At 41.3% G+C, this 21,625-nt stretch overlaps 1 protein-coding gene and 1 long non-coding RNA gene across 22 annotated transcripts in view; both read left to right on the top strand.

Annotated features, from left to right (window-relative positions):
• MTSS1 (MTSS I-BAR domain containing 1) overlaps nt 1–21,625 on the top strand; it is a 126,353-nt gene that overhangs the window by 25,585 nt on the left and 79,143 nt on the right. The window lies entirely within an intron of this gene.
• On the top strand, nt 13,618–17,479 carry LOC135409637 (uncharacterized). Its single transcript, XR_010428288.1, has 2 exons — nt 13,618–15,356; nt 16,208–17,479. It is a non-coding gene; the product is annotated as an uncharacterized LOC135409637 (long non-coding RNA).

A 21,625-nucleotide genomic window follows, 5' to 3' on the forward strand; every position in this document is an offset into this window, starting at 1 on the left:
ATGCATATTACACATCTGTTGATTTTTGGGACTTGGATATGCTGCTTTAGAAGTGCTAAAACTACAAAACACATGTAGAAGGGCAGTGCTGTGTTACTTTCTGTTTCCATGTTCCTGTCTTTCTTTAGACAATTAGCAAATGTCAGTCCATGTCTTTAAGCAAGTGTCACCCTGAGAACTCTGCTGCTGATGTGAGCCCATTTGGCTAGAGCAGTCAGAATGGGATGAACATTTTATATGCCAAAACACACAAGAAGTGGTTTGGTGATTAATGACTAGATTTTATATTTAGGGGGTTGAAAGGGGTGCTCCAGAGGTGAAGCATTGTCATTACCCTTTCTTTGGGTGAATGCAGGCATTGCAACATAAAGAGATATTATTTTTTTCTTGAGGTCAAGATGAAATCTAGCTCAGGCTCGTTGATAACATTTCTGCTGCTTTGTCCCTACCTAAGGAGAAGTATTCAGGGCAATAGACAAAAATAATGGCTATAATAACTTACGTAGTCAGCTGCTCCTTGGTATGGTGCACAGACAGACACAGGAGTGGAGTTTGTATTTGCCCTTCAGCCCAGTAATTTTTGAGCTTAAGGTGCTTTGCTAAGAGACTGAAGTGTTGTTAGGAAAGGGATAATGCTCCCAGGTGATTGTGTATGCTAAACCAAAACAGAAAACTTGAATGCGAGACAGACTTCTGTGAAGGAGAGAAAGATAACGATGAGTGGAGAAGAAGTGAATATTCTTCTTTAATGCTTTGTCCAAGGAGTGAAAAGTGTGTCAAGGAGTGGCTGGCCTCTTTTTCCATGACTGAATGTAAGTCTGCTCGCTATTTGAATCAGAAATCTTTGGGAGTGTGGGGAGGGGGTGCAGCTCAGAATTAATTTTTTGTACATTTAGTCATAGTTCTTTAGGCAGCTTTGTTGCTTTTAGGAGGATAGAATATTAGGTCCTGGTTTCTCTGCAGGCTTGGGATAGATGGATTGATTGTTGTTGCCAGCTACATGATGACTTTATATCTCTGTGGGCATCTTCACTAGGAGCACCTACGCTTCAGTAACTAAATACTGGTTTTGAAGCTGCAGAGAGTTTTCTCAGTCTTGGCAACAGAACCAAACTTCCGATGTCTTAAACATCCAGTTTGGGAAGTAATGGGGATAAATCATAAATGGCTCTGAGGATTTCCTTCAGATAATATATTAGGTTAGAATCAAAGATGTAAAAGCATCCTTTTGATGATGGGATGTGGATTTGAAAGTGGAGGCTGAGGTTTTGGTTGGCGGTTGGTTTTCCCAGTGTAGCACATGTTCCTGGGGTGGGAGATCCCCTTTCAAGCTAATTCAGTCAGCCTTTTGATGTGATAAATTACTAGTTGGCACATAGCAACAATCCTATAGTAACCACAACAAGAGAGTTGTTGCAGCTTTTATTTATTTATTTTTAGTCTGTCACCAGTTGGATAGCAAAGGTAGCTGAAGATCTGTTTCCATTGGGTTTTATTTAGTATCTTTTTGCCTTAAGACAGAGAGGGAAGTTCTGTGTTGTGTGGGAGGAGAATTAATATATCAGTTCAGACTAAGCCAGTTTTCTGGGAAGTAGGGTAGTGCTCCTTGCTTAGTGGACCTTGCCCATAGCAAACAAGTTGCTGAACCTTCTGCAGGCTTATCCTTTGGGCCTCACAGCTGTCTGGAAATGCAGGTTCAAAGCTTGTCCTTTTGATGGCCACCTCAGTGATGGCTTCTAAGAAGACATAATAAGTTGGTGAAGGATCAGATTGGTGCTGTCAGCTGGCTTCATGCAAACTCACCAGACCTCTAGGGAGGTGTGTGTGGACCTGACTAGAGTCCAGCAGTTCCCTGAACCTTGCTGCACCCCAAGTCCGCAGGTCCTTAAACAACTTGCGAAGTTCCTGCAAATTCCAAGGCAATTTGTGCAAAGGCTGTGGTATAAAATGTGCGGTTTGACTTAGGGTGTCTTCTCCAACTCCCTAAGTCTATTCTTACTGTAGCTGGACAGAAATTAGGTTTGTTTCTAATGACATAAGAGCTATACAAAAAGTGAAATTACAAGCTCCAGCAGACTAATTGAGAGTGGAGTGTCCAGAACAAGGAGCTCTGTCTAATCATTAGCAAAAGCATTAACAAAAGTCATTTTCAGAAGCAGCAGTGACAATTGCATTGTCTAACAGGGTGTTTTGCTCTCTGTAATGCAGGCTTGCCTCCCAGAATGCTCTTCCAATGCATTTTTGGAGGTGTCAGGGGCATAGATCGTATGTGTTCACCCTGTGTGTGTCCATGCAAACTAGCATTCTACTGCCAGGTGATTTACTTGGTGATATGATTCATCTCATGTTTGCGTACCTGCTGCTTCCTGGGAAGCAGTGCATGTTCATGGTAATAAATGAGAATAATGAGGTCTTGCTTAAAAATAGACCAGCTTCCTTAATTTTCTTGTCCTTCTGTTTGCTTGATGATTTGTCGGGTGTTGCCAGCACAAATGTTTGTCCCTGTTGCTGTGCAAGCTGTTCACCCCTTCCCTCCTCCCTTCATTTAGTTTTCTTCAGTGAAGCAGTTTCCTGCTCTTTTCTTCCCATGTTGATGTAGCCAGACTTGCACTCTTCAGGCTTACGGGGTCAGTTAGAGAGGTGAGGAAGAGTCCCCGCTGGTTCTTGAATTTCAATAGAAAATTATCATCTGCTTGGGACAAGAAGTATATTGTGCTGTGTGTCTTCCTCTTCCACTCCCATGCGTGATGGAGTCCAACCTGTAGAACTGCTTCTGAAAAGTTAAAATAATTACCTCACTCTTTCACTTCAGGGTTGAGAGTCCTCCCTCTTGTCTTTGTGCTTTCTACAGCAGTTTTTTTTCTACAAATTAATCTGTGACCTGCCCTCCATTTGGGTTGGTGTTTTTGGACAGGGTGGAGAAGGAAAGGAAGATGGGCTGTTTCTAAAAGAGCCCTGGGTTGTGACCTGACAATACTTCCTTAAAATGTTTGGACTCTGTGTTCTTACATACATGCTTAAATCTTTCTGCTGCTTTGCAGTTGGTGCTTTTTTTTGTTGTTTTCATTTGGGCTTCTTACATGTAAAAATGAGTACGCTTTCTAATCCAATGAAGCCATTGAAAAATGCTACCACCTTTCCAGCAGCCACCCCAACTCAGGCTTTGTAGAAACCACTTCAAAACTGAGAGCAGTGGCAATTGTGTGCGTGGGCACGTTCATCTGCAGCGCGGTGGTGTCATGGGGTAGAAGAGGTCTGGGTTTGTACAGTCAGCCCCTGCAATTCTTGTGAAATTCTCCTCTCCTGCAGCATTTATTACTATGTAAAATTGAAATCTGCATGATTTCCTGCTGTGAGAGCCTGTGCCAAGGGACTGGTTTCTATAGTAACTACTATCAAGGAGCTGGCTGGGACTTCACTTCAGAGCTATATTTGAGCGTATTTTGCAGTTCAATACAACCCCGCACGAGTATTTGACGGATGGCAAACAAGAAGTCAAGGGGTGTGGCTGCCATTACTACAGTAGTAGTGTCGTGCACCTCGGCATGTACACTGAGGGCATAAAAATAGGTGTTTTGCAAAATGGAGTTGGAGGTGAGGTAGAGCTGCGAAATAGAAACCCTCAGTAGAGCTGCGAAATAGAAACACTCGAGGATACACCCATGAGTGTTTGTTCTGGAGTCACTTCAGCCCCCAAAGTGAAGCATAATCCTGGAAACTGGGTCCATTTTCTCACAAGAGTGACAGCCATTGCTATTGCCACTGTTCTGTTTTAAGCAAAGCTGGTGTTTGTTCTGCTGAGCATGATAAATATCACTGCTAATGCAGTTTCATCTGCAGGACCACCTTCAACCCTTACTTAAGACCAGACACACCTGCTAAATGTATTTGTTTTTGCAGGGTTAAGCAGGGAAGGGGTTGGAGAGTATTGAAGCTTGGCTTGTATAGACTGTAGGCTTTCAGGGTGCCAGGCAATATGGAGAGCCTGGTTTGCACCATTTGCAGGTAGTCCCAAAAGGCATGGTGGGTCAGGTGTATGAAAATGAAACTGAATCTTCCATTTAGGGTCCCTTTCAAAGTAAAACTGCCATCCTGTGATGGAGGCGAGGAAGGAATGCAGAACAGTGCTTTCTTGTCAAGAGAAGTCCTCTCAGTACAGAAATTGGACTTAGGCAGGCCAATAGTTTGGTCTATTTTTTCCCCTCCCCAGTAGTTCTCCAGAATTGTATTGAGGCCAGGCTTGATCTCTGAAGCAAACTTGTAGTATTGATGAAGTAGTCTGAAGTATGAAGATGTCTTCGTGTATGACTTAAGGTCAGTTTTCCTGCCTGTGCTAGAAAAAGAGATGTGTTGAGCATGTGCTCCCCCATTTGTCTCTCAAGTCACCTCCTGCCCCAGAAGCCAGGCATCTCTGAGGAGGGAGTGAAGTTGCATGTCCCATGCACCTGTAGACATGGACAAGTGTATGCACTCACCTGGGGAAGCAAGGAGTGCTGTTTGCTCAGCCAGCTCAAGGAGAGCCTTTACCCCAAGAGCAGCCTCTTACTCATTTGGTATTTTGGATGCTGGAGAGGGCTGAGGAAGGAGACTCTAGAGAGGAAGAAGTGGATGGTAGACAAAGAGGAGCTGTGTGTGTTGTGCTGGGAATATTTAGGGACCTCTGGTATATATTCATGAAGAAATGAGACTTTTTTTAAAAAAAATCTGTTCGGGTCATCTTTTATAGTCACCATTTACGTATGCAAGACCATGGTAAAAGTATTACAGTGATTTAAAAAAACTCCAATAAATTACTGGATTAAGCCATTTGCGTCAAGAGAGGAATGATGCATTTGAATAATCTGAGATAGTTCGGCACTGAGATATTTCCAGATGAACAGTTTGAGAAGCAGGATTGGAGACTATCATTCAAGAATATAATGACTCGTTGCTGAGAAATCATCTTCCTCTTTGTACTTATGCAGAAGTAAAAAAATCTCCCTGTCTTGGAACCGGGTACTAAGCAGAGTGCTGAAATGAGGTCTTAGAATAAAAATTTGTTATATTTAAATAATATAGTGATGCAAGTCTGGAACACTGAGTTGCTATAAATAAATTAAATCCAGAGTACATTTAGTAAATGCTTAAAGTGCGTATTGTGATGGATTATCCCTGTTTTTAATGCTTGTTCATTTTTTGCTAGTTTGCAAAATCACTGGAGTCCAATAGAGCACATTTCTGTTGGATGCTGTTATGAATGTGTATCTATTTTAAATCTAGGTTATCTGGCATGGAGAATAGCAGCTCTGGGTGAGTGTTAGTCACTTTGGTTCAAAGGTAAAGAGTTCATATGTAGTTCTTCTGGAGCTACTGCAGAGGCAGGAGCCTTGGTTATGAATATAGTCAAGGGAATCTTTGAGCTATTAAGCTGAAATTTAGCTTGCTGCCGGGGAAATGAGTGCTGTCACTGAGTATGTACCGTGATGCAAAGCCCTCCCCAGACTGTTCAGTTCAAATGCACCATGTGCACTCAGGATGGATAATTGATTTAGATGAACAGATTTTAATCTTCATTGTAAACTTGAGGCTGGCCTCACTTGGCATTACGAACTCTTGTGTTTCTCAAGCTGCACTTTCACAAGGGTTTTAGCTGCTCTTTCTGAAGTGGCTGTTTTCAGAGACTCTTTGTTCTTCACAACGTATTTTCTTTGTTGGCAACCGTAATAATTTAACATGGCTTCCAAAACTAGGAGTGGGAGAAAGAGCCTGGTGTATGTTCCAGCTCGGGTGGAACTTCTGGAGTGCATCTATGGGTATAGTACAGAAGGTGGTTGAGATGTTACTAGGGAGTGACTTTCTGCACAATGTAATTAAGCTGAAAGTTTAGATATAAGCGTTTAAAAACAAATATATTTGTCATAAAAAAGCTTTCTTGTTAAAGTTTATGTTAGGGTTAATGGGTTCTCTCAAAGGCAAAAAGATAATGTCTTCAGAAGTGCATACAACCACCCATCTGCCCATTGTGAATATTGCCAAGGGATTTTTGAGCCGAAGTGGCAAGAAGTCTGTCCTGTGCCCTGTAAAGGGTTGGTTAATAAAGGTTAAAGCATGGTCAGGTTAAAAAAATCATCTATTCAGTACCCTTTCCAAAGCTCCCCTGTCTCTACTGTTTTGACTGCTGCCTGATCTTTTGAAATTGGTCAGAATTTGAGCCTCTCCAGAGTTAAATTTTTGAGGTCATGATTGTCGTGGATAAACAATGTATGTTTTTCCATTATTGCTTAACTTTTGTTTACTTCGAGTTAGTTCCAGTTTGGTTCTGAGTTATTTTCAGGTGTGAATTTTTTTTTTTTTTGTCCAAAAGGAGAAGCTGAACTCAAAATTTGTGCCCTCTAGGTCTATTCAGTAGCTGAAGGATGTATGAATAGCTTTCATCTCTCACTTTCTTTAGGAGAAAAGGTCTCTTAAATGAAACACATTCAGTATGTAAAAAGCTTCTTGTGACCAATGGGAGTAAACATTAAACATTAATGATGCAGCTTTAAGTTGCATGGAAACAAACTGGGGCAAGTCAGTTCATTTTACCTTTGATTCACTGCTTCCAACTGTCAGGAAAGGTTGAAGGGACACAAAGCAAATAGAAGTCTCTTCCTTTAGCTTTTTCTTGTAATGACTTATCTTGCCTCAAACGATAGTTTTGGTAAGTAGATGAACAGAATTTATAATTTAGAATTTATTTATTTATTTTTTTTTAAGCAAGTAGTGTGATAACAGCAATTTACATAATTGCAATAATTTCTAGTTAAAGGGAGATTTAGTTCTGTTTAAAGGGAGAATAAAATAAAGACTTCCAAGAACAGGCCCGGATTGTAGAGGTTTGAACATCCCCTGGGATGGAGGTGTAAAGTGGTAGTTTGACTCCAAGACTGGGATGTCAAACATTGCCAGGCATATCTATTTTGTACGGCCTATTTATAGCAATGAGAATTTCTTCTGGTCTTAACATCTGTGAAGTTTGTGCAAGTTACTTACTTGTAGCTTCGAAGATCCAGCATGAGATGCCATGTAACTCCTGCAAAGTGACTACATTAAAAATGTAGGGTCTGGATTTCCTGGCACCTTATTCCTTCAGTAGTGTTATTTAGGATCCTACATATGCTGCTTTGCATGCCCAGAACTACCCCAAAACATTTCTGGGGTTGAACAGATGGATACCTGTTCACAGGATTTTGGGGGCAACTAGAGTTTTACACTCCTCCCTGTTTTCTTCCCTTTTCTCTTTCTCTTTTTTTTTTTTTTTTTAAAAGAAGTGTTCTGTAACTTGTTTTCTGATGTTTCAGGGCTCTATCTGGATTTCTCTGTATGGTTCAGTTTGTTCTGCGGTGCACAGGGCATTTCTTGTTTTTACTGGAAAGAGGCTTACCTGTGGTTTTTTGTTTTCAACTTCTGTGGATTTCCGCTCTTTTTCCATTATTACTGTGGCCCCGCATGTTTCCTGCAGCATTTTCAGCATATTTGCATTAAGATGGAGGACTTGGAAATATGTGTCAGCATATTTGCATTAAGATGGAGGACTTGGAAATATTTTCTATGGAAAAATGAGGTCTTATGAGACCTCATTTCGCAAGAGGTCTCATAATAACAAGGGATGAGCAAGATGCAGTGTTTAAATGGGGTTAGGCCTAGCTAAGGTTATGTTGCTCTTTCTTGATGCCTAAAAAGCTCAAGTGCTCTTCTTTTAGCACATACAGACATTTCTATGGCTGTATAGGAAGGAGTAAGGCAGACAAACTTGTTTCTGCCATGTAAGGAAGGTGTCAAACTAGACAATCCTGAAAGCCTTGTTTTTAAAGCTCCACTTCCCTGGCCATATTAGTTCAGGGTTTAGTTACACAATAGTAAGATTTCTTAAATGCAGTATATTTGAACAAAGACCTTTCTGTGCAGCAATCTACACTTTGTTTATTATAATTTACCTTCTCCTTTGTTTTCTGGTAACTTGTTTTAGATTTTAATTCTGTAGGTAGAGCTACAACTCTTTTTAGAATATTTAAAAAGGGTCCACGGGGAGTTTGCTTTGTGGGAATAGCTGTCAAAGCCATCTCACTAGTTTAAGCTATAATGAAAGCCATTTTAATATTTTTATAAGGTTATTTTTAGACTAATTTATGCTGAAGGAAGAGTAGGAGTAGAGTTACTTTGGCACGAACACGAGGAACAGCATCCCTAGGTTGGAAGGATATGTTCTCAATGTAATTTATTGGTTAATTAAGTCTGTTTGGGAAGGTCTCTGTGGGAGCACTGAACAGTGATAGCCTTGTATGATTTAAATATGTGTGAGCCACCTTAGTGTGGACAACTGGACAGGTAGGTCTTGGAGAAAAAGTAGTTCCTAAGCTCAAAAATATCCGTGTGATTTATCCTTATTAATAGCTATGTAGTGCATAATTCAGATTTATTTTTTTTAAAGTATTATGGTGAAACATGATGAGAGGATTATTCACTCCAGTTACCTGTCCAAGAGGCAGAGGTAGCAAGTTCTGTCCAGTTGATGAGAGGACTGTGCTTTGATAACTGTGGGTGAGTGAATGAATAGTGGGGACCAGTGGCTGCCATTTTAGGATTTACATATGGAAAGCATCAGGCCAGAAAGCCCCTTAGGCTCTTTGTCTCTCTACCCTTTTGTTTCTTAGCCAACTGAATGCCTCCATGTCCCACAGACAGAGAAGCCTGTCAGGCTTAGCTTCTCTTCCCTGGTCATCTGCTTCACCTTGGTTTTGAAATATGTCTGTGCTGCTGACCACAAAAGTAAAACTTGGCTTTGATTTGAGTTTCATCTTGCAGTGGCTGGTCTCCATTTGTGGGAGAAACTGGACCAGAGCTTCAAAGCATCTAAGTGATTCACAGCTAATTTTCCTTTTAAGGACCAGAAGGACCATTAGATCATCTCACCTGATTATCTTTGGAGGGCTGGTCAGGGCTTAGTCTGCCCCAAGTCTTGTGCTGGACACAGCCATGGCTGGAGCCCTCCAGCAGAGAGAGGCGTGGGAACAGGCAGTGTCTGTGGAGTGGGAGGTGTGCTGGAAAATGCTGTGGGCACATCTTTTTTGTATAAAAATATATGTAAAAAACTTTAACCAAGCCAATACCCATAAGAAGTCTTGCATGGATTGCCTTCCATGTTCTGAAGGAAATACAAACATTGGGTTTAGTGGTGTCCATCATCTGTGGATTTTAAATAAAATTTACAGGCCAAGGGAGAGATCATCTTGCCATATCTCAGGGTGTGCAGGAAAACATACTGCCTTCTATAACATGTGACTGTTCTGGTGCTTGTGGAAACAGCTGTGCCAAGCCATGGCCTGGAATGAAACATCATGGCCAGGAGAGAGTAAGGTGTTTTGTAGGCACTGGTGACTCCCATTTTCCTATCATTAACTGCAAGAGTCTAAGTGAAACTGCAGTGAAAATCAGCTTTTGCCTTTGCAGGGCTCATGATGCCGGTTTAGCACAGGGCTCTTGTGGTTCATGCTGGCATTGGTGACTGTGAAGTTCTTCTCAGAACTGTCAGTTTTGTATGCTTTCTTTTGTTACTTCCTCTCTAAAATTCAGATTTTAAAATACCCACCTCTTCCCACCCCTATGGCAAATGGTTCTGTAACCAAAGTGCCTGGAGGTTACCCCTTCCTGTGGAACAAGCCAAGCTGTGTTGGTGGGAACAGAGCCAAAAGTGGAGGTTTGCTTCTTGATTTCCTAGGGACTTATTTCAGTAATGAAATGGATGGTGGTTGGGTCACTTAACACTTGCGTATTTTGCAGTTTTTGTCAGTGAGAGGAGACAAAAAGCCCAGCTGCAGCAGCGGTCGTGGAAGCTGCAGGTGTGAGCTTGGCTGGAGGATACCAAACTGCCATCTGTGGTGAGGCTTTGTGGTGGTTTTTTTCACAGTCCACTTGCCTAGAAATGAGATCAAGAATACAAAATGGCAGGAGTAAGTGAGGATGGCTTTCCTCCTGTTTCTGCTGCCTCATGGGTTAGCCAGGAGTCTGCAAAAGTGTAAGACATGGAATTGCATCAGGCTTAAGGGGTGAATGTATTCAATCTTTTAGGTACTTTCTTCCCATGTTGCTTTAAGCAGGTTTGTCCTCTGCTCTCTGGAAGATGTGGAGAAATAGAAGAAAAGTTGCAAATGTTATTTGCATAAAACGTACAAAGAGAAGAAAAGCAGCAGCATATTGCTTTGTTTACTAATGTAGTTAATACCCAATTCTGTGCCTGTGCTCTGAGGTTTTAAAGCTGAATAAGTAGGACAAGTAACCTTAAGTGTTTAAAAATGAAAAAAAAAAGTTTGATGGTTGCCATAATTAAGTCAGCGATGTCCAGTATGTGTTTTAAATTCCTAGTTCCCGTATGTTGTTAAATTTTTCTGTCTGGTATGCAGCATGTCTGCTTGTTTACAAAATGCCTTGGAGCTGCATGGATTACCTCGCACTGTTTGCAGAGTGGTTTATAAAAGTTAGGCATGTGTTGTTCTGACTAGAGAGATGTACTTGGAGCTGTGCTTTGGATTGCACAAATAATAGTTTCCAGGAATGGTCATGAGGATCAGCAGGAGGAGCTTTGAAGAGTGTGTGGAGGCAGCATGATCTTTGGCTGAAGGGAAGCCCTTTGCTGGTGGCTCGGTTGTTCAGGCTACTCCAAAATGCAGAGCCTGAGCAGCTGTTTTCCCAAACAGCTTCCTGAAATAACAGAGAGCAGGAATCTCAGAATGCTGTCTTTCCTCTCCTTTCCTCATTATTTGCACTACAAGAAGGAGCTGTACACTGAGGGAACTGGTTTTCTTTTAAAGTTGAAGACATTTGCATAGGGCAAGTTACGTTCACTGCTGTTTACTTTTGAGACACTTTGTTTTGGAAGCAGAGGCTTTAAGCAGCTGTAAGACCAGAAATGCAGCACAATGCATTACTGACTGTATTTGTCATTCTCATCTGGAGAGAAAACGTGGTGATTACATTCAGCAATTTCTTTTTTTAGCTGGAGAGAAATGAGATGCTGGCCTTTATTCAACTAGCTTTGTGTTTGCAAATTGCAGTTTCAACTATCTGGGCAAAAGTGATGGGCTTTTAGCAATATAAAGAAGTCAATATCTCACTATATATTCATGGAGGGGATTGACTAGTCTTTTCAAAACAACAAAATTTACGTATTTATGAGGCAGTCCTATAGTTTGGGTAATTTTTTTATTGCATTAAATTTAGTTAAATCAACTACTACGGGGTGATTTTTCTTTTGGTAGAGGCTGCGAGATTTTCTGTTTAACAAGACTTGAAAGAATTAACAGATCATTTTGCAACAGCTATCCAGCAGCTAGTACCATGGAATTTTGATTTGCACTCCAGACCACTTCATGGGATGTGTCCACTATATCTGGAGTAAACCTTGCAAATTTGCTTCAAGTATCTCACATCATACATTCCCAGCGGATCATAAACCTGCAGGTGGTACCACCTGTCATCTGCTAGGGACTGGAAATGAGCTATTCTAAGGCTTCATTGAAAGGATGTGTAGCTCTTGCAAGTTAGCCAATGGAAATGACTAGTATGGCGGCTTCATGGATCTGCTGGGATTAATTACTGTAATAAGCAGGAAGAAATTGTGGATCAAGACAGTATGTAAAATGGAGGATCCCAGTATACTCATTACCCAGCTGGACTATTGTTTTTCTCTACATACAAGCTTTAAGTGGAAGTGTGGTCCTCCTGTATAATCAATCACCTGCTTCTGGCACATGGGACCTCTTTGACAGTAAATCGTGGTCATCCTATTGATTCAAGGAGCTGGTTGGTCAAAGGGAGAATTGCACAGATCTGCAGACGAACCTGAGGTTTGTCTCCGGATTGAGGCTCAGTGCTTTACTTTAAATGGGATGCTCTGCAGGAGGAGCTAGTGCTAGATCCATACATCAGTCATGCTTTGAGCTTTGTCAAGGCCCTGACCTTGCCAGTTGCAAAATGTCTCGAAAACAAGATGAGGCTTAAACTGTGTTTAGAGCTGGGTGAAGAGCACAGGAGCTGAGTGACAATGCAATTGCAGGTCAGTAACTGGAGGTTAATAGCTGACAGTATTTTTAATGAACTTTCTGATTGCAAGACCTTTGAAACAGTGCCTGCATGCTCAGCACTGTATGTGGCTGGGCTTGTCTTGGAGGAAGGAGAGATTTTGTGCCTGCAGCAGAATAAGAGCTTGAGAACCCTTAGCTCTTCCAATTCCTGAGACACTTACACCACAGAAATAACTGGAAGTATAAAAATTTAGTCCAGAAGCATCGATTTTGTTTAATCCACAAATCTTAATGCATCAGTGTTTTGTTTCCATTAGCATAATGCAGAACACAGGTCTTGCAGTTTTCCAGTAGCTCTTGCTGGTATGGACATCTCTAATAGCTCAGACATGTTTCATTCAAATTAAAAATACAGGGCCTGTTTATAAACCTCCAGAGTGGGTTTGTGGCACAGACACTTACTGAGGCTACTTGTTCATTGGGAGAGCGGATTGGATATTTAGCTCTTAATTCCTATGAATAGAGTTTTTCTTAGCTAACCTTATTTCAATGGAAGTAAGAGAATTAGGGAGGAAGAAGAAATGGGAGGCAGTGTTCACACTTGTGGGGGCAGGTTTTTTCAAAAAACTAAATGTTACGTGGTGTAAATCGTACACACATATAAAAGGTGGATTTTTGTAGCTGCTGGAATAAACATGGCTGTGACCCTTTGAGATGAATAATAAGTTGCAATCCTAAATTTAGCACTTTGCAATTAAGGAACCTCCTTTGCTGATTTTTGCCAGTGACTGGAATAAGGGCTGTGCATTAAGAATGTATCCCTTAAATTTTTCCAGTTCTGTTTGTGAGTATGTGATGCTGTATGATATTCTCTAGAAGACTCAAGTGAATCAGGATGGTTTCTGGGGCAGCATCCTGGTGTTCAGGGACATCCCAATGCAAATTCTTGAATTCATCACACATTTTGATCGTTGTGATTGCATGTTTTATGCTTTCTACTTGGTAGCAAATGTAATTTTCATATGTGCAAGGGAGATTGAAAAATCCTAGGAAGGAGAAATTTACTGGTTGCTTTTTAAAATAGTTTCCCATAAATGTTATTGGCAGAAAGTATTGCAAACTTATAGCTACATAAGAAAGAATTTTGCTACACCCTCTTTAGCATACTTGGAAGTTGTTTTATGACACAGAAAGTCAATTTGCTGGACCTGCTAATACTTTCAGTCTTATAGAGGACAGAATCGTAGAATCACTTCAGTTGGAAAAGACCTCTAAGATCATTAAGTCCAGCCATAAGGTTTGGTGTTTGTTTAAATTTTTCTCTCTCTGAGTTCTGAAGACAGGATCTGTTGTTTAAAATTGACAGTTCTTGATTTAGAAACAAAACAAACCTTGAACAAAATGTCTACCTTGCAGCTAACATGCATGTCAAAAGAAAGGCTCTCTGCTAATTCAGGTAGGATTTGTTCCTGCAAATTAAATTATATTTTGTCTGACCATCATGTCTGAAGAGATTGTGAAGACAACAAAAATCTATAGCTGGAAAAGCAGTTATTTTGTCCCTGTTCTCAGCTAGTTTAAGTATTTATGTAAATAAACATTGTGCCTCTATGATAATGCAGAAAATCCTATCAGTTCCATGTTTGTACTGCTTAACTTCAGGTGAAAGAAAAGTGATTTTTTTTTTTTTACACTCATTCTACACATCTTTTTCCAACTCTGTGAATTGATAGAGCACATCTGTGCTACTTGAGAACAAAAACGTATGAAGTCATAGTCCCTTAAATAGCTTGTAGTATGAAAATGCTGAAGACAGCCTTCTTTTCATCTCCTGTGGGTCTCTTGTAAAGGATTCTGGAATCTTGGCTTTGGTTCTTCATGCAGAGTCCTCACAATATCCACATCTGGGTTATGAATGTAGCTGAGAACAGATCTGCTTTAGATCTTCATGGCTAATAATAACTTCAAGAAACAAATACTTCTAGCAGAAGAATGTTTGTGTGGTCTCTAAAACAGACCAAGACAAAAAGGAGAATCCTGTAGTATTGAAATAGCCTTGAACTGGTATCAGATGCCAGAGTTGTTCAAGCAATTTTCTCTCAATTGACAAAGAATTTATTTTTTAACTTCTCGATAAATTCTCTCTGTCACAGTGAAAATTCCTATCTCATCTTTCTTTTGTGATATCTGCATATCCTCACAGATAATCTACATTGTATTCAACACAGTCTCTATTTTTAAAAGGGCACTTTGCAGAGCTTATTGTTTCCACTGTTTCCTTTCTGTAATAATAAATGAGGTCCTTTTCACTAGCATACATTTTTAATCATATTTTCTTGATAGCAGGATGTTACCTGTTTAAATAGCACTGTTCAGTTTTTCTTAATAACTGGTAAATGATGAATCTGTTTTAAACAGCTAATTACTTTTAGTACACCTGCATCTTGTAAAAATACCAGCAATAGCCAAAATATGACTACTTCAGGCACAGGAAAACCTCGTAATTTAAATGTTTGAGTAAACATATCAAACACATTTTGGGTGGGAGGAAGAGAAAACTGATGGTTGGACACTTTTATTTTTAAATGTCATGTGGGTTGTGCTAAGTTGTGAAATAGTAACTAAAAATGAGAGGAGGAAAAGAGATTGGCAATGTTTCCCCATTCTTCTAAGAGGAAGCAGCATCGCACAGCTGACCTGGGAATGTGTGCCAAGAGATGACATGAGTGTCTTGGATTCAAGCGAATGTTGCTGTGGTCTTTGCAGTGTCTGAGGGGTAGGGTGAGGCTGGGAGGAGGAATTCAGGATTTCCAGTGTTTGAACAGAACAGGAAACAAGAGTCAAGTGAACCTTCTGATGGAAGGTGGAGGAAGTCAAAGTGACAGAAAATTCATTGCAGGTCTCAACATTGACTTGCCTTGAGTGTGAACTTGGTCCTGGGTGCCTGAAAGAAAAAGAAAATTCTAGTTGGGTTCTAATGTTTTACACTGCAAGAGAGGAAACATTGGAATAGGCAATGCCCTAGATGGGCTGTGGTGTTTCACATCACACAATCCCATCTGCACTGAAAACAGGTGAGTTCAACAGTAAATTCATAGCTTCGAATTTATTGAAGTTCATGTGGCTTTAAAATCCCATGCATCACTGCAGGCTTGGGGAAGACGGGCTTGAGAGCTGCTCAGCAGAATGAGACCTGGGGATGCTGGCTGACAGCTGTGTGGACATGAGCCAGCAGTGTGCCCAGGGGTGGCTAAGAAGACCAATGGCATCCTGGCTTATATTAGAAACTGTGTGGCCAGCAGGAGCAGGGCAGTGATTGTCCCTCTGTACTTGGCACTGGTGAGGCCGCACCTCAAATCCTGTGCAAAGTTTTGGGCCCCTCAGTTCAGGAGGGATGTTGAGGTGTTGGAGTGAGTCCAAAGAGGGGCAATGGAGCTGGTGAAGGATCTGGAAAACATGTCTTATGAGGAGTGGCTGAGGGAGCTGGGGGTATTTAGTCTAGAGAAGAAGAACCTCAGGGGAACGTCATTGTCCTCTACGATGCCCTAAAAGGAGATTGTAGTGAGGCTGGGAGTTGATCTCTTCTGCCATGTCTCAGGTGAAAGGACAAGATGAAATGGCCTTAAGTTGTGCCAGGGGAGGTTCAGATTCAATATTAGAAAAGAATTTTTCACTATAAGAGTGGTCAGGCATTGCAGTAAGTTGCCCTGGGAGGTGTTGGAGACACCATCCCCTGGAAGTGTTCAGCAGGCAGCTGGATGTGGCACTTGGGATTGGTTTCGGAGTGGTCATGGTGGTGCTGGGTTGATGGTGACTAGGTGGTCTTGGAGGTCTCTTCCAACACTGATGTTTCTGTGAAAATAAAGTTTGGCTCATTTGGTTTACATGTATGTTAAAAAATTAGTAAGCAGGAGTAAAAATTTAAAATTCAAGCCTTAACCCGTCTTTTCCTGGATTAAGCACCAGCTGTTGCCAATGGATGTGCTGTGCTGCATGTGAGATGGGGCCTTAATAAGTTACCCTTTGAGAGCATGCCTTGGTGCCACACCCTTGTTTGCTGGTGCCATTTTTAGAGATAAACGACAGTCCATAAAGTAACATGGACGCTCAGTCTGACATCCTGTATCTTAAGTTTTAGAGGAAATGCTGTAATTTAGTCTTCGTGGAAGTAAATGCACATCTGTACCTGTGTAATTAAGACAACACAAATTCTTTTGCTTTCTCATTCCCTGCATCCACCCAACAGTAAAAGTTTAAAACTATCAACACCTTAAATAGAGAGACAGAAAGATGTCTTTCATATATCCTCATATGACAGTAAAAGACATAAGAGTTAAACAGATACAGGAATGTAGTGGTAACAGGTTTTTAAAAGAATTAAATAGCTGGTTTGCTCTGCCTTACTCATTAAGTACAGCCATGTATTAAACTTCTTATTTGCAGTAAAGTAACCAGTAACAGACATGTTTAGGTTATATTTTTTCCAGAGACAAGTCCCTGCAAATAACTGTATTAACTATATTTGCACACCCACGTAGGTATAATAGGTGTTTGCCTATTATTGTTTCGGATACTTGTTGAACAACCAAAGAGGGTTTCTGGAGTCTCTGACACATTTGAAAAACAGAGCTTGAATGGGAGGCTGAGGTTCATGTCAGTCATGCAGGGCAGAGTGTATTTGTTATCAAACCATATGACAAAGGATCAGAGTTTGGGGGATTACTTTGGAGGCTTTCCAGGCACGTAAAAGGAATGTTCAGTCTTTCTACTTTGATGTAAACTCAGTTTTCAAGTTCCTGTTGAACTTGGGTTCTTCCCAGCCTCCCCCTCAATATTCTGTTGGATCTGTAATCCTTGATATTTCAGTAAGGGAAAACTTTGGTGTTTTGGGGTAGCTGATTTTCAGTTGCTGCTCTTTATACACATTTTATCAGAACTAAAATAATGCTGAGGTAGCACAGTGGCACAGTTAGTATTAAGAAGGGGGGGGATTTGGGTGCAGCTGCACTTTTGCTGTCATTATCCATTTTCACATGTTGCGACCAGAAAGGTTTTGGCTTCCTCTGCCAAGAAGCAGATTCATTTATGTTACTCCAATTGTGAAATTGAATTTTCCTTTTTAAATACTGCATCATAAAGTTCTGGTTCAGGGTCAGGAAAACTTTTTTCCAAAATATTTTGAGTCTCTTTCCCACAGAAACAGAATGGGAATTGAGTAGGTATTAAATCAAGCAGCATCTGAATACATAATTAGTCACCCAAGCCTCAAATAGAAAGCCACTTGGAAGCTTACATTTTCTTATTCCATTCTCAAGCCAAACAAGTGTCTAATAACAACATTAATTTTGGAATTTGGAACTGTTTTTTTCACTACCATAAAAAGATACACTTGATAACCATTAATACAGTTGTACAGTATAGCTATTCCAGTAGTAGTTTACCCCCCCAAAAAAAAAAGACAAGAAAAAAAAGGCTTTTTTTTTTACTGCCCAATTACTTAATTTGTGAAAGGATAAGAACTATTTTCGGAAACTGAAAAGGGAGGGTTCAAATAGCTCTTCTGTTTTATGGATTAGTTACTGAATATCCCATTAGTTCTGAGGGGTCATTTTATTTTCCTGTGACTATTTCCAAGAGGAAGATGAACTCCTGGAAAGGAAGCTGTGAGAAACAGTTTTTAACAATGGGACACAAGGAATACATTAATCTAAATGTGAGTGCATAAATGGCATGAAACATTCTGGAAGACACCCCTCGGATAGAGGTAACCTGCACTTGCTGGCAGAAAGCTGCATCCTGTTGATGTCAACCAACTGTAAGGAAGTACTGCTGGCTTCTTAAAATAGGATTAAAATAGGCTGTATAGCTTCCATGCAAGTGTATTGTCCTTGACTTGCTGAAACTTATCACTTCATGAAGAATCCAGGGAAAATGCTTGCCTATCTTCAAGAAGCTCAGTTTCTGTTCCCCCAAATGCCCGTTGTGCAGTTGCCAAGGGGCTGATGCCAGCTGTCTGCAGCCTGACTTGTCTCCTCCTGGGAGGCTCTTAGCTGGTGAAACGGTTCCCAGTGCCTTTAAATATAGCAACACCGTGAATAGTGAAACTGGAGAGAGTATGAACTCCACAATATTTAAGCACAAGAGAAAAGCTTTGGTATTTAACCATCTTATGTGCTTCCTACAGACTAGCAGGGTTTGATTTACATGAGTTGATGTATCTCAGTGTTCTTTTTCACATTACCTGACTTACTTGCTGAAGATGGCTCTCTGCTCTGTAAGGGGTGGTGAGTGCTCCATGTGCTTACAGCAGTTAATTTCATTAACTTTCAAAAAGATATTAAAAAGGAGTTGCACTTGATTAAGGACATGACTTTGGGAAAAATACCTGTGGAGTGCCTGATTATAGATAAACAGATTTGCTACCATGGCTTTATTGAAAATCCAGTTTTGTCAAAGTGATTTGCACTAGGCGCCTGGAACTTCAGTGGGACAGGGAAAAAGGCTTAGAAAGCTGGATAGTTCTCATGTGATCACGTTATCATGGGTGTATTTAAACTGAAAATGGAGAAAGCACCAGAATAAATAGCACTGGTGTTTATTGCAGAACATTGTGCTCTGTTTGTGGTGCTAACACAGCAAGTAGTGTGAAATGGTAGTGACAGGGGAGTGAGTATTTATGTAATTAGGTGATTTCTACAGTACTGTCCTTGTTCTTCTCCAACTACTGCACTTGCTGCATGAGAACCCCACCTTATGCCATAGTACATGTTTTCATTTATGTATGTATGTATATATGTGTGTGTATTTATTGCATCCAGACATTGCCATTTTCCCATGGATTCTTTTACAGGAACATTGCAGTACTATTCAGCATCTGTTTGGTTTTCTTTAACTAAAATATTGTCCCACATGCCAGAGTTCACGTTAAGGTGGAGTGATACAGGGAAAATGGGCTTTCCTCCTGGTTAATTTAGGGTGGTTCTTTGCATGGTGTTTTGTCCTTAAGATTTTCAGTGCAGCTGAAGTTGGCATGTAAGGGAACATCAGGATGCAGTTGCTTTAGTTGACTGTAAACCTGTGGTGTGATGCCCATTCCCCCACAAGCCCCTAACTCTGCTTCCCTGCGTCTCTTCTGTGCTCTGTGCTTCTCAGCCCTGTGGGGATGCTACTGGCTTGGTGAAATCAGTATCTGCAGAGGTTACAAATGTTCTGTAAATTCTCTATATAAACATTTTGGTCATGTTTTTGTTCTAGCCTTGATACTGTTGCCAAATACTATTATCATAATTGGCGAAAGGAAACGAGGGGCCCAGGCTTGTACCAGAAATAGCAGCTCTTGTTAATGTACAGTGGTGTGTTGTGTCCGTGGGTCTTGCTCCAGCACTCTGGGAGGCAGCTGGTGTGTTGTTTGCTTTTTTAATGTTTGTATCAGTTTGGGGGAGAGCAGAGTTCACTCCTGGTCTCTGCTCCAGAAAGCTTGGTTATCTGATCAGGGTTTGAATCAGAGGAGGGTACTCATGTGATTGCTCTCAATGGGGAAAAGAGATACACCGGGAGTTTAAATAATTCATCCCTTTCTTTCAGTCACTTTTTTTCAGGTGTGGTGTATGTCTTCATTAAATCTTGCATGAGTGCAGTGATGAGAGGAATGCATTCCTGGCATTAAATGTAGAATGCAAACTATTTGGGACAGTAAGTAACCATGGCTGGATGTCCAGTGCTGTGGCAGCAGCTCAGTCTGCCCCATCCCAGCCCCTTGGGAAGGGTGAAGCTGGGGAAGGGCTGTGTCTCTTACTTAAACAAACAACAGCAAATAAGCCATCCTTGCAACAGCGTTGGAAGGATTTAAGAAGGATTAAAATTCACAATTTAAAAACCACTTTAGGCTCTGTTCTGCCCCTGTATAACACTCCACACAGTACTATATTTGTGTATGAGTGGGTCAGTCTGTCTCACCCCAGTCTGAGAGGATTCCCCCAAAATGTTTCTTTTCTTGTGCTTGTGGCTGACAGGAAAGCCAGGCTGAGGCTGTTTTAGATTTTGTTGTGAAGCTGCAGTTTGTGGTTGTGCTCTCTCAACTCTTCTCAAGGAGCTTGTTTCCAAAAAGAGCCACTGCCTTGGTGTGCCCCAGTCAGGAGATTTGTTTCTACCAAAACTGGAGTATTGTGGGCCATGATGGGAGGTGGAGGAAGGTCATGGCCAACCCCTTGAAAAGAGAAGGGTGCCCAGGAAAACTCCGGTGTTCTGTGGGGGGCTGGCAGCTGAGCCTGCAAGGCTCAGTTGTATGCTGTAAACTTGCACTGGGGTTTGGAGCTGCTTCCAGCTGTGCAGTGATAGGCAGGAGAAAGTGTCTCTTATATTTGAAGATGACTGTCACCATGCACTGAAACTCACTTGAATTTGTTGGTCTGAAATAGCACTGACATGTACGTGTCATTAGTGCCTTCATGTGACAAATGGGATGGAGAAATGGCTTTCAGTGCACCCCGAGTACTTCAGTGCACTTTCCAATAGTTTTCACTTCCCTCAGAGGTTTTCCTTGCCTTTCTTTTCAAAACAGGATATTGAGAAATTGAGACACAGCCTTTTTCCTTCTCATTCCCCTTCCCACACCCCAAGGGGTGAAAGCAGTGATGCTGCAGGCAGAGGCAAGTGTGTTGCTTTGTGCCCATGTGCAAGGGTTTAGGGTATGACAGAGTTTAACCCTTTGGAACCCATTGAGCATATGGCCAAACAGCTGTTGCCTATTTATGTCCTACAGCAGCTGCCCTGAGCCCACCCTTCCACAGCACCAGCTGCTGGGGAAGCCAAAGAGAAAAGCCTCCGTGCACCCACACATTCCTGTTCCTCTGACCCTTCTACCTGTGGGTCCCTGGCTGTCTGGGAGGCTTTGTTGCAGGTTATTAAAAGAGCACTCAAGTTTGGTGTGCTTGGGAAGTGCACCAGCATTAAACTTGAGGGTAAGATACAGATGCATTATCTATTATAACCAGCTTTTCTGTGAGTGTTGAAAGGGTTTCATTTGCAGGCAGCCTTCACATTAGTGGAAAAGTTGGTTTTCATGCTGTGTTTCATATCTATTTGTCAGCTTCCTCCTGTCTTTAATGCTTTGCTCGCCCTTTAATCCGTGGAAGCCTGTCTGGCCTGGGAAGTTATAATTTATTTTCTTTAAGTTCCTTTTAGCCCCCATCCATCCTAAATACTGCATTTTATTTTAACCAGATGGGCATTAAGTAGCTGATTCCACTTGAGAGCTGTTTCCAGTAGCTCGTGGTATTCCCTAGATCAGTATTGAGATTGTGTGGCTTGGTTCCTGTGTCTGCAGGGAATATCTTTCCGTGTTAAGGACTGAGCAAGTACTTTCCTCTGCTGAGTCTTCTGATAAACTGGTGAGAGGAAGCCTGGTTTCAGTAAATCACGGGAGGATGACCCACCCTGGCAGAGTTTTGATGTGGTGATGCACTGGCACAAGGAACCTATTGAACATTGAATTATGCCACTGCTGATTGGGATCAGTGAGCCGCCTCCTAATACTCTGTTTTGGTCATGGGACAAAACCCAGCAGTGGAGATCTGTTTCTTCACTGC

Source organism: Pseudopipra pipra, chromosome 1 (assembly GCF_036250125.1).
Source record: "Pseudopipra pipra isolate bDixPip1 chromosome 1, bDixPip1.hap1, whole genome shotgun sequence".
NCBI classification, from domain to species: Eukaryota; Metazoa; Chordata; class Aves; order Passeriformes; family Pipridae; genus Pseudopipra; species Pseudopipra pipra.